Genomic DNA, 15057 nt, shown 5'->3' with positions numbered 1-15057 from the left:
GCTTGGTTCTTCCCTCCCCTCTCCTATCTCCCTTGACGTGCTTGCCCCCTGGATGTTCCTCTAGGTCTCCTCCTGCGCCCAATGCATGTCGAGGGCGGAGAGAGCGGATATGTGGTGTTTCAATGGGAACAAAAGAACGAAGGCGCAGCTGCAAAAAATAAACGCACGTCGCTCGGTAAATGTCAGTCTTGCGCTTTGTTTGACTATGATTTATGCCCCAGCTTGAGCGTCTGCCTCCGTGGCGCAATCGGCTAGCGCGTTCGGCTGTTAACCGAAAGGTTGGAGGTTCGAGCCCTCCCGGGGGCGTCAGCACTGTGTTTTGTGGCAATGTCAATCTTTTCTTTTCCTTTTTTTTACAAGTATTCTTGATGTAGATCGCGCTGCTAACCAAAGATGTTTGACACAGTCGCCTTGCGAACTGAAGTCGCGATTTCTTTTTCTCGGAACGGTGGCTCAAAGGTCGCCCAAGCTGAGTTGTACAACAATGCATACTGTCACTGTTTGCGAGTTCGCGTTCTCCTCGCTTGCTGTATTTCGGTAAACAACAACAACGACAACAATATAAATATATATATATATATATATATATATATATATATATATATATATATATATATATATATATATATATTCATATTGCTAACACGTTCATACAACTGCGACGCTCTGCGTTCACGGAATGCCAAGGCCGCGCCTCAACAATGTCTCTCATAAAACACGTCACACCATGGCGAGTACGCGGAGGCACCGACTGACGCCAGGTGCGCGAAAGTTTATACAGACGGCACAGCGATGACAAAAATGCTCAGACAACAAGCTGTATATTGTCCAAAAACACGCGCTGTAAGATATGTGGATAGTTATGTATAAGTTTACACGCTATAATATACAGCAAGAATATTCGTCTGGATCAGTAAAAATATTCTAAGCATGCTTGCGTCTGTCTTATGTTACGCCACTTGTAACGCCTTTCTATGGCTTGTATACAATCCTATAATCGGTTCGTATATTCTGACGCATTGTTCTAAATGCTTAGTACCAATATTATTACAGTTAAGTGTTTATTTGTTTATTTTTTGTAGAGCACCATCCGCGCATAGTGCTGTGCAAATGCGTGATTTGTTAAAGCCCGATGTGAAAATAGAGCAAAATGTCATACAACAGGGTCTTACTCGGCCACACAATCTCTGTTTTGGCAGTTTCTTGGTGCTTTCTAAAAGGCGATCGGATTTCATACTCCTTAAAAATTTAGCATTGGTGTTAAACCACCCACTTGCGTAATGCCACATTTCCATCTAATCCTGAGGTAGTAACAAAAATCTGTATTCCTCTATGATAGAGAGAGAAAGAAAATAATAAATGGAAGGTAGTGACATTAACGAGAACTGAGGCCGGTTGGCTACCTTACGCTGGGGGATAGGAAAAATGGAGTGAAACACCACAGTAAGAAGCGAAATTCCGCTGTGAATATCGGTCACCCCGTAGCAATAGTTTTGTGTTCTATATCACCGACGGTCACTCAATCCGGTAGCATTCGAAAATTTCAGCAGCGCCCTTGTGGCCTCTTGTAGCTGAGATATGCGAGGCCATGGTCGTAAGATCTTGTTCAAGTCGAATGGTTTTCTATCCAACTGATTTAGGGCTCTCCAGGGGTCTTTAATTTTCCAAAGCTGTGCATAAGAACAGCAGGTGTTTTATAGTCTCCTACACACCGCTGGTATTGCACTCGGCGCTGTCAGCCATTCTAATCAAACAGGTGTATGTATGCACTGGTGAATGCAACGCCTAAACGTAAGCTGCACAGCATTGTTTCCTCACTTCACGGAAGCCCAGGTAAAAGGCGCAGTTGCATAGATGGGTCAAGATAATGCGGTCGATGCTGGGGGAATTCAGGGGTGTTCCTCATATCCGATGTCATACGGTGCACCAGTTTGCGTCAGTGTTGGGCTGCGTCTGTCCTTGATAAAGCTACAGACAAAAGGTTTGTCCCTTCGAGGGCATTCCCAGCAGCTTCGTCGGCGAAGTCGTTGCCGGAGATACCGCAATGACCCGGCAGCCACTGAAACGCGACGTCGTGTCCTTTCGGACTCACATGATGGTGCGTTTCTCCTATGTTCAACACGAGTTGTACACAGGACACGCGGCGAAGAGCTCTAGTCGCAAATCACATAGCACCATTACGCCCTATAAACAAGTATATCACCACTCTTTTTTATTTTTTGGGTAGAAATCTTTCTTTTTACATTGCGAAAACACCGTACAGCTGAATTCATTTAAGGTACGTCACATCTGTGCCATAACGTATTAATGTTCCCTGAATTTTTTCTTTCTGAAATGTGACATTTATTACCAGAGTAACACAGTAACATTACAAACACAGGACAACTGTCTAGCACAAAGCTGATATTGCACGGTTATGCGCTCATTCGGTACGTAGAAGTATATTTCCTTTTTTTTTCTCATTATGCTCATATGCAAAAATCAGGAGGCTTTGTGTGCGTTTATGTGTCTGCGAAGCTATAGTAATGACCTCGATGTTTTGCGAAGCTCACAATGCCACACTTAACACCGCAGAGACGCAGGCACTCCAGTGTCAGTCCTGTATCTGCACTTCGCCGGCTTTCGTGTCGCGCGCGTTCATATATTGCTCTTCATTTTTGGCGGCCATATCATTTTGGTGGTTTCGAGGTAGTGGGTTTAATTCACACCGTCCTCATTTTGATTTGGGAGAGATGTAAAAAAAAGCTAATGTATTTAGACTTAGGTATACAAGATCTAGAGCATTAAGTGATCGAGATTGATCCCGAGGAAGGCCCCATTACGCCGTCCCACGTAGCCTGTGTGCTGACTGAGAAGGTGAAGCACCATAAATTGATTCAATCTTGAAAATTAAAGAAAAAATATATACAGACGGTTAGGCTTCACCAACCGCGAAATTTCGTCCGAAAGCACATTCCCTTGGATCCAATTAGGTATTTTCTTGCTCCAAGTTAGGCATTGCTAGGTCGTTGTTCGGCTGGTTCTAATTAAATCATTTGCAGTCGCAATGTCTTTCTTAAACTGTTGATTTATTGCACAGACGATGCGCATATTCACGCACACTGGGTTGCACATTGCATAGAGGGTTACTCGGTGGACACAGGAGGAGGAGGATTGCAGGCTCGCACAAAGACCGCTTTGTGGTTTCACACCGTGCTGGCCAGTGTTGTGGAGCAGTCTTCACGCTTGAATGAAGGATATGCCGGGGAAAACAGGTTGTCTCAGGGAGGTGGGTAGGCTTGGGCGGATATTTTTTACCCTTTGTTCACAGACTACAAAGACACATTGGCTAGGGCGAGCGATCATTTACACGTTCTTCAACGTATGGAAAGGCCAAAGCCAAGGTCGCGTACAAGGGGCCCGTGACGAAGTCCAAGTCCTTGATGTGTCGCAGTGTGTCACACACAGAACGCACAAAGTCAAACGGGTTGTCAAACAGTTCCCGCTTGAAGATGGCCGTCGCAGCCGTTGTCGAAGATAGACCATCGGGAAAGACATTCAACAAGTGCGGGCACTCCAATGGTGCCCAGCGGCTGAGTTGACTGTCACGCACCAAGCCGCCAGCATTAGTACCTGAACCAAATATCCAGTTTCGGTTTTGGGCTTGGCGTGTTTTAAACGCCAGCTTGCACGCGTTACGCCGGCTGCGCTGATGGACGCGGTATTCGCTTTCGCTTCCACAACGCTCAATCGCGCGGGACTTGGTGCGGAATCGTTTTATTTTTTAGTAAAAATCATTGCTAACGATCTTTACATGCGTCCATCGAATCTGTGCAACGTGCAATTTTATACAATAGATGAAACACGCCTTGTGAAATGAGGAAAACATTGTTTCGCTCTTTATGAATGCTCGTTCCGGGCTTCTTGTGCGTTCATCCAACGTTGTGCCACCAGGTGTGCAGCAGTAGTTCCCTTACGAAGCTGCAACGGACCGCATGAGCTGAACAAAAAAAAATTTAATTGCAATCGTGTGTCATTTTGTTTTTAACACCTCACAGGAAAACTTCGTGTAGAGGCGAAACGTGCGAAAATGGTGAATGGGTGGCATTACAAACAAGGGAAATTGGCTTTTACACACATGGCGTAGAAAATACCCGAGTCATGACTCATCGCAGGCAATACTAGCAACTATGAAGGCAACGTCTGATTTCCAAGCATGCCTCCATTCTCGGGCATTATTTCGTGCACTTTAAGAGCACAAATACGTGGGCGACTGCGCGTTTCCAAAACAATTTGGCCGCAGCCGATGCAATTGTAGGCAACGTACAAGGAGCTGGCCACAACACAGGCTATCGGTCAGACCATGCTAGACGCTCGGAGAATGTCTTCTACTCGCCTTCAAGACAAATGCGTGGTTGCAAAGACTGTTTTCTGTCCTTCAGAAGACCGAAATTTCGAGTTACGAGGTAGTGGTCGTTGGGCTCCTCGGCGTTATATCATGCGCGATCTGCCAGGTCAAACAACACACTCCCGTGTTGCCCACTCTTGGCAATTGCTTGTCACGTTTTGGACAAGCGTTAGTACCTAAAGCAGGTATACAGGATGTCTCAAGGAAGGCTTTAAGTAATTTTAAATAATAGATTTTCGGAGGTAAAATTGTTGTTGCGCGAAGTGATCAGGGGCCATGGCGGGCGCTATCAGATAGGTTGCAAGTGCAATTTAGGGGAAAAATTCACCAGCATTTGTTCATTAAGATTTAAATTATTATAGTTAGGTCGTTTATTGTGAAGAGGAAATTTTAGTGGATCATGAGTTCATCCGGTATCCACTGTTAGATATGTGAAATTGTAATTACGCGCTGAGTGACAGCGCTGGGAACCTGAGCTCTCCAGACAAACCAGCGGGGTCCTTCGGCAGCTGGGCGCGGCAAGGCCACGCCCAAGTGCTCATGTCACTCGGAGCGGTGCGCGTCACACGCCATCCCGCTCTTTTTTCTACTGCCCGAACAGAAGAAAGCGGCGTCGTGTTCATCATCCGCTGGAAGCTCCTTACACGCCCAAATGTGGCTTGTCATCACGAGCGCCGTGTGCGGCCTTGAGCTGTGACTGCGCGAATGCATTGCCCGATGCGAAGCGGTTTGCTTTGTGTTACACCGCGGTTGCTTTTCAAAAGATTTCCTTGCTTTTGCACTCCGGTATTTAGGTACTGATTTCAAATTGCAGCCAAAGCTACACTGTGGTCGCAGTCATGAAATTCCTTTATTTCTCGAGACGCCATTGACGTTGTAGAAAATGATCTTGAAGGCACGGGACTGCGCTGTTCCCCTGAAAAGTCGGAGCTTCTCCTATACCGCCCCAAACTCCATGGAGGCTCCCCACGGGGCTCCACGAATAAACACCAATACGAGGAAATAGAGCTGAACCTGAGTGATGGCAGACCCATACCCGTGGTCCCTGGCATCCGCGTTCTTGGTATGACCATAGAAGCCAACGGAGCTAACTCCACGGCTATCTCCAAGATCCGTCGACAGACCTCTAACACATTCAGACCGCTGAAACGAGTTACCAACCGACGAGGAGGTATGAAGGAAGAAAGCCTCATCCGCCTTGTCCAATCTTTTATCATCTGTCACATTACTTACGTTGCGCCCTTTCTCAACTGGTACAAAGCTGAAAAGTCTAAACAGGACATCATCATCAGAGGAGCCTATAAGCAGGCCTTAGGACTACCCAACCCCATTAGCACGGAACTTGTAGTACAATTAGGTATCCACAACACGCTAGACGAGTTAATCGAAGCCCAACGCCGATCGTAACAAGAGCGGCTTACTCCTCAAGGAAATGGGCCGCTGGATTCTAACCAAGCTTGATATCACCTACCACCGTAAGACATGGAGACAAACACCCAATAGCACGCGACATTCAGCAATGGACACACGCCAACCCTATTCCGAAAAACATGCAACCAGACCACAACAAAGAACGCAGGAAGGCAGGAGCTAACTACCTCATCAAAGCTTATGCCAACACCGCGGGCGTCACCTTCGTCGACGCAGCTGAGTATCACGATCTACTGCGCTTTGCGGTAGTTACCACAGCAGGCGGCTTGCTCCGACATGCTGCCAGCATCGCTAACCCAAAATGCCGAGACGGCCGAGGATGTGGCCATCGCCCTGGCCACTCTTGATCCAGCCTGTCACACCATACTGGGCAATTCTCGCGCAGAAATCAACAACTACATCAAGGGTCGTATTTCTGAGCAATCACTCCATATCTTACAAGCCCCGCATTCGTCTGCAAATAAAATCACCCTTGTCTGGATCCCAGCACGCGCCGGCGTTGTCCACGCGCACCTCACCAACCTCAACCAGGTTACACACGCCGTAGCACGAGGACTAGTCAACCGTGCCGGAGACAGTGAAGGTGCACCCGCGGAATGCGACCGCCTTACAAGATACAACGACCTTGTGAAGTCATTTTACCTCTCAAGAAGAACCTTCCCCACCCCTCACCACAAGTTAAAGAGAGCACAGGCAACCACCCTTCGCCGGTTACAGACGAATACATACCCCCTCCCTCACACGCTATCACACCGTATTGCCCGATATCTACCCGAGTCAGACGTGCAAGTGTGTAAACCTGAATGAGCAACACTCCCTCACATGCTATGGGAGTGCAAACATCAATACCCAGACCTTAATTTCGCTAGAATAGCAGCTTGGGCTTGTTGGTTTTCCATCCTGCTAGTAACAGCGCAAAATATAGACAAGGGACGAGACAGGAAGACACCACAGCGCTTGTGGTGTCTTCCTGTCTCGTCCCTTGTCTATATTTTGCGCTGTTACTAGCAGGCAGACCTTAATCCCGTGACCCTCTCGTCGAGATGGGACGCCGCCCTGCGCAGCTCCCATCTCGACGACCAATTCTGGGCGACCCAGGAGGCCTATGAATCGGTGAAGAGGCAGGACCTCGACGTGCCCACTTGGGAGGCCTAGGCCCAGCCGACTGAACTGCTGGTGCTCATTAAAGTTCACTCTCTCTATCTCTCTTGAGTAACGCTGAATAGCTTACACCAAATGGCCAAAATGTTGGCCTTGCAACCAATACATAACCGCGCGATCTTTCACTCAGCGTACCGAACTCACAATCATGTCCTCGGCGACGTTGGCCAGCGCTGTGGCGATTCTGTCCTTGAGATCCTGGAGGCTTGTTGAGGCTGTTTGGTGCACTTCCCCTGTTACATGTCCCCAAGGCAAAAGGTCCAATGGTGCAAAATCTGTGGCCCTCGGTGGCCACGGAATGTGCCCGCCGCGCCCGATTCACTAGGAAAGAATGGTCAGATCAAAGAAACGCACAGCAGAAGAAGACGAATGCGGTGGCGCTCCATCGTATCGGTACCAGGGGCGTAGCCAGGGGGAGCTCATGTAGCTTCGGCCCCTCCCGAAATTCTTTCGTGCTGTCGTGCACCGCCGACCAAAACAACCCCCAGCGCCGGAAATCATTCTGGATTTTGTCTAGAATGTCCTTTTTGCGTTCGAAAAGACATTTCAACGCGAACATTGCCAACTCCAGTTGTATTTCGGGGCAGCGCCCATGCACCGGGGATCACATAACGCAAGGAGCCCCATCCGAGCACAGTTTCAAGGGCGTTTTGATGACGAGCAGGCTCGTCGCGGCATTTCGCGGAGGCCGAGGAACTTACGGAGCGCATGGATTTCAACTCTGAAACTTTATAGGTATAAATTTCTAATAAACTTTTGATGCGAAAGGTGGATTGACTTTTCCAAAATCATGCTCTAGATTTTCAGTGCCGGAAATTTGTGTGTTTAATGTTGTTATAAACCCTTGATGCCATGGGTGCTTTGAATTTTCCAAATTCGTACATCGGACCATACAACGAGACAACCCAAGTCAACACACTATCAGACAAGTTGACAAAGCACGCTGCGAAGTACGATGAGACGAAGCGTTGTGGTGGTTAATTTTTGCCGTCATGTCACGTAAATTAATATCAACAGTTTTTTTTCACCTGCGTCAAGGTATCCACGTCGAACAATGAAGCCAGGAAAGGTGATTACGTGCTTATTTATTTTTCCACGTTGACTTTTATTTGCGACGACACATTGAGCCCCTTCAATTTTTTTTTCTCGACACCCGCAGACTGTCGGAGCCTTCCAGAGAGCATACGTTTTTCTTGTCTTGTTCCGACCCCCGCGCGGCGCCTTTCGGAAATCCACTCTTGCCGAGTGGATTTTCACTTGGCAGAGTTTTGGACGCTTTCTGGCTAGCATACGAGATAAATAAATAAATAAATAAATAAATAAATAAATAAATAAATAAATAAATAAATAAATAAAGATTTCACTGTATTAGTTTTGGTACTAACCCTTTATGATGACGCATGAAAATATATTGTTACGGAAGGATGAACGAAGAGAGGAATAAGACCGTGAGCTGCTGGCTGCTGCAGGTTGTGGGCGGTGATCCATCTTGTCTACGCTGACTCATCCTGTATATATATATTGTAAATACAGTCTTCATATACTCGTAACATCACCGTAACATATCGGTGGAGGTGCGTTGTACCGCGGCTGGAAACGGAGCTCCGCAGTGGACGAGGCATCACCGTCCGCACAATGAATAACGGTGAGCATGCGGGATGAACGTCGTTGCCGCCTCCAACGTCACCGTCGCCACCTACGGCGCTGTCGCCTCCGGTTGTGGTGTAGCAACCCAAGGATCCTGGAATTTTCTGTGGGGCCGATGGCGCCGACGTTCAGGAGTCGGTAGCTATGTACGAACGCGTGAGTGGAATCAGCAGATGGGACCCTACGCTTATGCTAGCCAACCTATTGTTCTACCTACGAGGCTCGGCAATGGTGTGGTACGAAAACCACGAAGGGGAGCTCACCAGCTGGGACCGATGCAAAGAGCAGTTGACAGAGTTGTTTTGCAAACCAGGTGGCCGTAAGATTGTCGCAAAGCAGGAACTGGCCTCCCATGCCCAATCCCCCACGGAGTCCTATGTATCGAACATCCAGGACGTGCTGGCACTTTGTCATAAAGCCGATTGCGACATGACAGAAGCTGAAAAGGTCGGGCACGTGCTTAGGAGAATTGCTGACGACGCCTTTAATCTGCCCATGTGCAAAAGCTGTTCTACAGTTGATGCCATCATTAAAGCGTGCCGACAATTCGAGCAGGCAGAAAAGCCGATGCGTCTTGCAACCAGTTGCCATATTTCCCAATGCTGCTGCAACGTGGATGTGGGAAGCTAAACCGGCACAGCAGCATGCATCGCCATCAGAGGACGTGGTGTGAATCGTTCGACGTGAACTGGATGCGACGGCACCCGCAGCTTTCTGTTCGCGTAGCCCTGATGCTACCACTTTTTCGTTTCCCTTCGTACAAGCCATCGTTCGCCGGGAAATTGAAGACATTGGATTACATTCTGTCTGTGCTGTCACCAATCCCAGAGCTAACGAACGCCCTTCTACTATTTTCCCTCCACCCCACCGCTTCTCCCTGCGTTATCGCAAGCCGACTTAGTGGAGAACTGCGGACGACCAGTCTGTATGTTTCATCTGTCGCCGCATTGGTCATGTCGTCCGATACTGTCGCATTCCGAGGCTTTCAATACCTTCCACGCCGACCAACTTGAGCCGTTATGATGAAAATGCCCGCAATGTTTCGCCAACCACCGAGTCTAATAGCGCAGACAACTCTGCTAGGAACACGTGGTACAGTCGCTCACCATCACCGCGCGGACACCAGTCTAGCTCACCGCATACATGTCGCCCATCTTCCCGTTCGCCGCAGCCACGTCGCTTTTCGTCCTCTGTGGCGTTTGGCCGCATCCTTTCGGAAGACTAAGAAACGCAGCCCTCGGAGGTGGCGCTGCATTCGCTACTACAGCAACATACATCTGTCTGTGCCCATAATGAGAAGTGTAATAGACGGTAAAATAGACTGCGTACCTGTCCAAGCAATCGTCGACACTAGAGCCCACGTATCTTTGATGAGTACCAGCCTACGTAGACGCCTATACAAGGTCCTCACCGGAGCTGCTGCCCGAGTGCTTCGTGTGGCCGACGGCGGCGTGCTGGTTGTTCTTGGATTGTGTATTGCGCGTTTAATTATAGCTGGCCACCCAACTTCTGTTCTCTTTGCTGTGATCGACAACTTCCCTCACGACGTTATCTTTGGATTCGACTTTTTATCCACTCATTCTGCTCTCATCGACTGCGCGACCGGCGTTCTTCAGTTGGAACTGCCTCAACTCGCCGATGCTCCGAGCACCGCCCCACTACACTTGTGCTCGCTTCAAGATGTGCGTCTGTCACCCGAGGCAGCTACTTACGTTACTTTGACCACCCAGCCACATGTTCCTGACGGTGAATATGTGCTTCGCCCCATCATCGACGTGCTTTTGAACCGGAGCGTTGGTGTTCCGCATACTTTGGTCACGGTTACAAACAACGACGTCGTTCTACCGCTCCTGAATTTCAGCTTGTGGCCTCAAGTGATTCTGGCCGGCAAGTCCTTGGCCAGCGTTTCTAGTGGTTCCGAATGTTACATTGAGAGTCTGAATGCTGAGAGTGGCTTATTAGCGCCCATCGCAGCTCACAGCTCTGGTTCTTCAACAGATGACTTCGTGAAAATGATTTCAACTGACCTCACTTCTGCATAGGCCACGGAAATGCGTCACCTGCTTGAATAATCTTTGATTTCGGCAACAGGCCTTTAGGCCAAACATCTGTTGTGCACCACCGTAAAAACACTGGAGACACGAATCCTATTCGTCGGCCTCCCTATCCGGTATCGGTATCGCATGCTGAACATCGAGTCATCCAATTAAAAACGGACAAAATGCTCCCCAAAGTGGTCATAGAGCCTTCAGCTAGCCCTTGGGCTCCGCCTTTGGCCTTTGTGAAAAAAAGAGGTGGTAAATACCTGGCGTTTTTGCGTCGAATATCTCCACTTAAACAAGACCACACGAAAAGACGTCTACCCACTATCACGCATCGATGACGCCTTAGACTGCTGGCATGGAGCTAAATAATTCTCGTCCATCGATCTTCGATCCGGCTACTGGCAGATTTCAGTTGATGAAATGGACCGCGCGAAGACGGCCTTCATCACGCCGGATGGCTTATATCAGTCCAAAGTCATGCCCTTTGGCCTATGCAATGCTCCTGCGACATTTGAACGTATGATGAACTTTTTTCTGCGAGGCTACAAATGGACCACCTATATCTGTTACCTTGACGACGTTATCGTTTTTTTCTCCCTCATTCGGCAGCCACCTCACCAGACTCACTGCCATTCTTGCGGTATTCCGAAAAGCCGGCCTCCAACTGAACTCCACGAAGTGTCAATTTGGGCGCCGTAAGATTACCGTGTTGGGACACCTCGTTGACGCATCCGGTGTCCAACCATATCCGGAAAAAGTTCGCGCCGTACGCAGTTCCCTGTACCAGGTTCTGCTTCCGACGTGTGCTGCTTTGCCGTCCTGTGAGCTTACTTTCGCCGTTTCGTCAAAAACTTCGTCGACGTTGCTCGACCTTTGACAGATATTCTAAAGAAGAACACGCTGTTCTCAGGTGCCCTGAGCAAGCTCACGCGTTTGCCGCTCTCATCGGGTTTTTGAACACCCCTCCCATATTTGCCCACTTTGATGAATCTGCACCGACCGAAGTCCACACTGACGCAAGCGTCCACGGCATAGGCGCTGTTCTGGCGCAACAGCAGAATGGTATCGAGTGCGTGATAACTTACGCCAGCCGCCTGTTGTCACCTGCCGAGAGAAATTACTCCATCACCGAGCGGGAGTGCTTGGCTTGAGTTTGGGCTGTCGCAAAGTTCCGGCCATATTTGTACGGCCGCACGTTTTCGGGTCGTAACAGACCTTACGCCCTCTGCTGGCTGTCTTCTCTCTGGGACCCCACAGGACGGCTTGGACACTGGGCGTTGCGGCTCCAGGAATTTTCATTTGTTATCAACTATATAAACCAGGACGCTGACTGCCTTTCGCGTCACCCCGTGGATCCTCCCGATCCTGTTGTGCATGATCAGGTGACTTGCGTGATGGCTTTGACTGACCTGACCGACATGCGCGCTGAACAACAACGCGACGCATCCTTACAGTGAATCATCGCCGGAGTGCAATCTGGCAGCACCGACGGCAGATGCCGCATGTTCGTGCTGCATGACGCAATCCTCTTCCTCAGCAATATCAACCCTGACAGCCCTGATTTGCTGCTTGCGCTTCCTCGACATCTGCGAGCCATCGTTCTTGAACAACTTCACGATGCACCGACGGCGGGACACCTTGGAGTTTTGCGTACATACTACCACGTACGACGCCGGTTTTTCTGGCTGGGTCTCTACCGCTCTGTGAGTCATCATCATCATCATCATCATCATCATCATCAGCCTGGTTACGCCCACTGCAGGGCAAAGGCTTCTCCCATACTTCTCCAACAACCCCGGTCATGTACTAATTGTGGCCATGTCGTCCCGCCCACCTCCGCCCACCTATCTGCCGCCCCCTGCTACGCTTCCTTCCCTTGGAATCCAGTCCGTAACCCTTAATGACCATCGGTTATCTTCCCTCCTCATTACATGTCCTGCACATGCCAATTTCTTTTTCTTGATTTCAGCTAAGATGTCATTACCTCGCGTTTGTTCCCTCACCCAATCTGCTCTTTTCCCTTAACGTTACACCGATCATTCTTCTTTCCATAGCTCATTGCGTCGTCCTCAATTTGAGTAGAACCCTTTTCGTAAGCCTCCAGGTTTCTGTTCCGTAGGTGAGTACTGGTAAGACACAACTATTGCTCACAGCTCTGTGAGTCGTTATGCCACAACTTGCTAACTGTGTCTGCGCCGGAAGAAAACTCCGCTGCCACCTGTCGGGTGACGCGATCCCATTGAATTTCCCTCTGAACCATTCTTTCGTGTAGCGCTTGACCGGCCTGGCCCTTTTCTGACGACAACTAGGGGAAATAAGTGGATAGCCGTCGCTACTGATGGCGCGACACGCTACGCGATAACAAAGCCGTTGCCGACCAGTTGCGCAACAGACGTCGCCGATTTTCTCCTTCACGAAGGTCATTCTCAAAACACACAGCTCCTCGACAGTTACTTGCAGACCGCGGCCGGTCGTTCTTGGCTCGAGTTGTGGACGACCTCCTCCGCTCTTGTGCCACTGAACACAAGCTGTCCACCGCCTACCTCCCACAAACGAACGGTCTTACGGAACGTCTCAACAGAGCACTCACAGAGATGCTGTCAAAGTACGTTTCTAACGATCACCGCGACGGGGACGCCACGCTGGCCTACGTGACATCGCGTATGACTCGTCTCGACATGACACCGCAGGAGATTCACCCTTATTATTGTCTGTATGATCGCGACCCCACATTGCCTTTTGGCGCCATCCTACCTTCTGTGCCCCGCGTTACCACAGAGTAGGCTCGCTGAGTAGGCTACGAACCGATTACGGGATTGTATCCAAGCCATAGAAAGGCGATACAAGTGACGCGACATAGAACAAACGCAGGCATTCTTAGAATGTTTCTATTGAACCAGAGGAATATTCTTGCTGTATATTAGAGCGTGTGAAAATATAACTGAGCGGCACACGTTTTCTGAATTTCAGTCCATGCTAAGCTAGCGCTCACGGTGAACAATCGCATCGCTGTTTTCGTAGTTTTCTTTCTTGCTGTCATTCACGTTTTTTTTCTAGTTTCTCTGTTTAGCCTTCCAGAACCTATTGAAGCCATTCTGCTTTCATTCACTAGTTCACGGATTTCACTCTATAGCAGGAATAGGTGCTTCATTGTGTATACGGCAGTATGCACATATCCAACAGCGCGTATTCGTGGACAATATACAGCACGCTGTCTGAACATTTTGGTCATCGCTGTGCCGTCAGCGACCCTGCGTGTACATATATATATATATATATATATATATATATATATATATATATATATATATATATATATATATATATATATAATCACGATGCGTGTCTCACGGGAACAAATTGTCGTCGCTGTCGTTGTTTGTCGAAATACAGCAAGCGAGCAGAACGCGATCTCGCGATGAATGACAATCTGCATGGTTGTACAACTCAGCTTGGGCGAGCTTTGAGCCGCCGTTCCGAGAAAAAGAGATCGCGAGTTCAGCTCGCAAGGCGACTATCTTTTGTTAGCAGGGCGACCCTCTGCATCAAGAGTACTCGTAAAAAAAAATAAAAAAAATATTGACATTGCAACAAAAGAATGCTGCCGCCTCCGGGAGGGTTCGAACCTCCATCCTTTCGGCTAACAGCCGAACGCGCTAGCCGATTGCGCCACGAAGGCAGACACCTACGCTAGGAAATAAATGATTGTCGAGCAAAGCGCCAGACTGACATTTAGCGAGCGAGGTGCGCTTTGTTTTTCCAGCTGCGCCTTCGTTCTTTTGTTCCCATTGAAACGTGACATATCCACTCTCTCCACCCTCGATATGCAATGGGCGCAGGGGCACACCTAGAGGAACATCCAGGGGGCAAGCACGTCAAGGGGGAGAAGAACCGAGCCCTCCCGTATCTGGATCCGTAGGATGTATACCTTGACGACAGCTAGAGCTACTGCCTGCATACATGGAATGGCAAGTAACGATTCGCTTGTTTTTCCAACGGCATTTGTCAATGGCTTTAACAGTTTTATTATTCCATGTTCCCACGTCACCTCGCTGCCGTTGCCACCAAGACCGCAGGAGGACGAAATGCGATTGAGGGAAATGAAAAAAGCGCCACGAAAAAACATGCCCGGGAATGAGGCGCCGCAGTATCTGCTTCCTATCGCCACCGAAGGAAACGTCGCGCGTGCACGCTACAGCAGACAGTTGGTTGAGGTCACACAATTAGAGATACACTTACAAATGGAACAGCTCATTCGAACGAAACATTACATTCTTTAAACTTTTTCGGGAGACAGAGTGGTGGATCTGAAGCTTTATAAAAACATTCGCTGAGGAAAAGTTATTTTGCAGGAGATGTTGTGCGAAATGTCATCCGGAAAAAGCG

At 48.9% G+C, this 15057-nt stretch overlaps 2 non-coding genes across 2 annotated transcripts; one reads left to right on the top strand and one right to left on the bottom strand.

The window, feature by feature from the left end:
• The first annotated feature begins 232 nt into the window (after positions 1–232).
• On the top strand, positions 233–306 carry TRNAN-GUU (transfer RNA asparagine (anticodon GUU)). The gene has a single exon. It is a non-coding gene; the product is annotated as a tRNA-Asn (tRNA).
• A 13970-nt stretch (positions 307–14276) lies between these two features.
• TRNAN-GUU (transfer RNA asparagine (anticodon GUU)) lies at positions 14277–14350 on the bottom strand. The gene has a single exon. It is a non-coding gene; the product is annotated as a tRNA-Asn (tRNA).
• Positions 14351–15057: the final 707 nt, after the last annotated feature.

The sequence above is a fragment of the Dermacentor albipictus genome, unplaced genomic scaffold (assembly GCF_038994185.2).
Source record: "Dermacentor albipictus isolate Rhodes 1998 colony unplaced genomic scaffold, USDA_Dalb.pri_finalv2 scaffold_11, whole genome shotgun sequence".
Taxonomy (NCBI): Eukaryota; Metazoa; Arthropoda; class Arachnida; order Ixodida; family Ixodidae; genus Dermacentor; species Dermacentor albipictus.
Note: the sequence above shows the minus strand (reverse complement) of the source record. Positions and strands in the feature narration are given on the sequence as shown.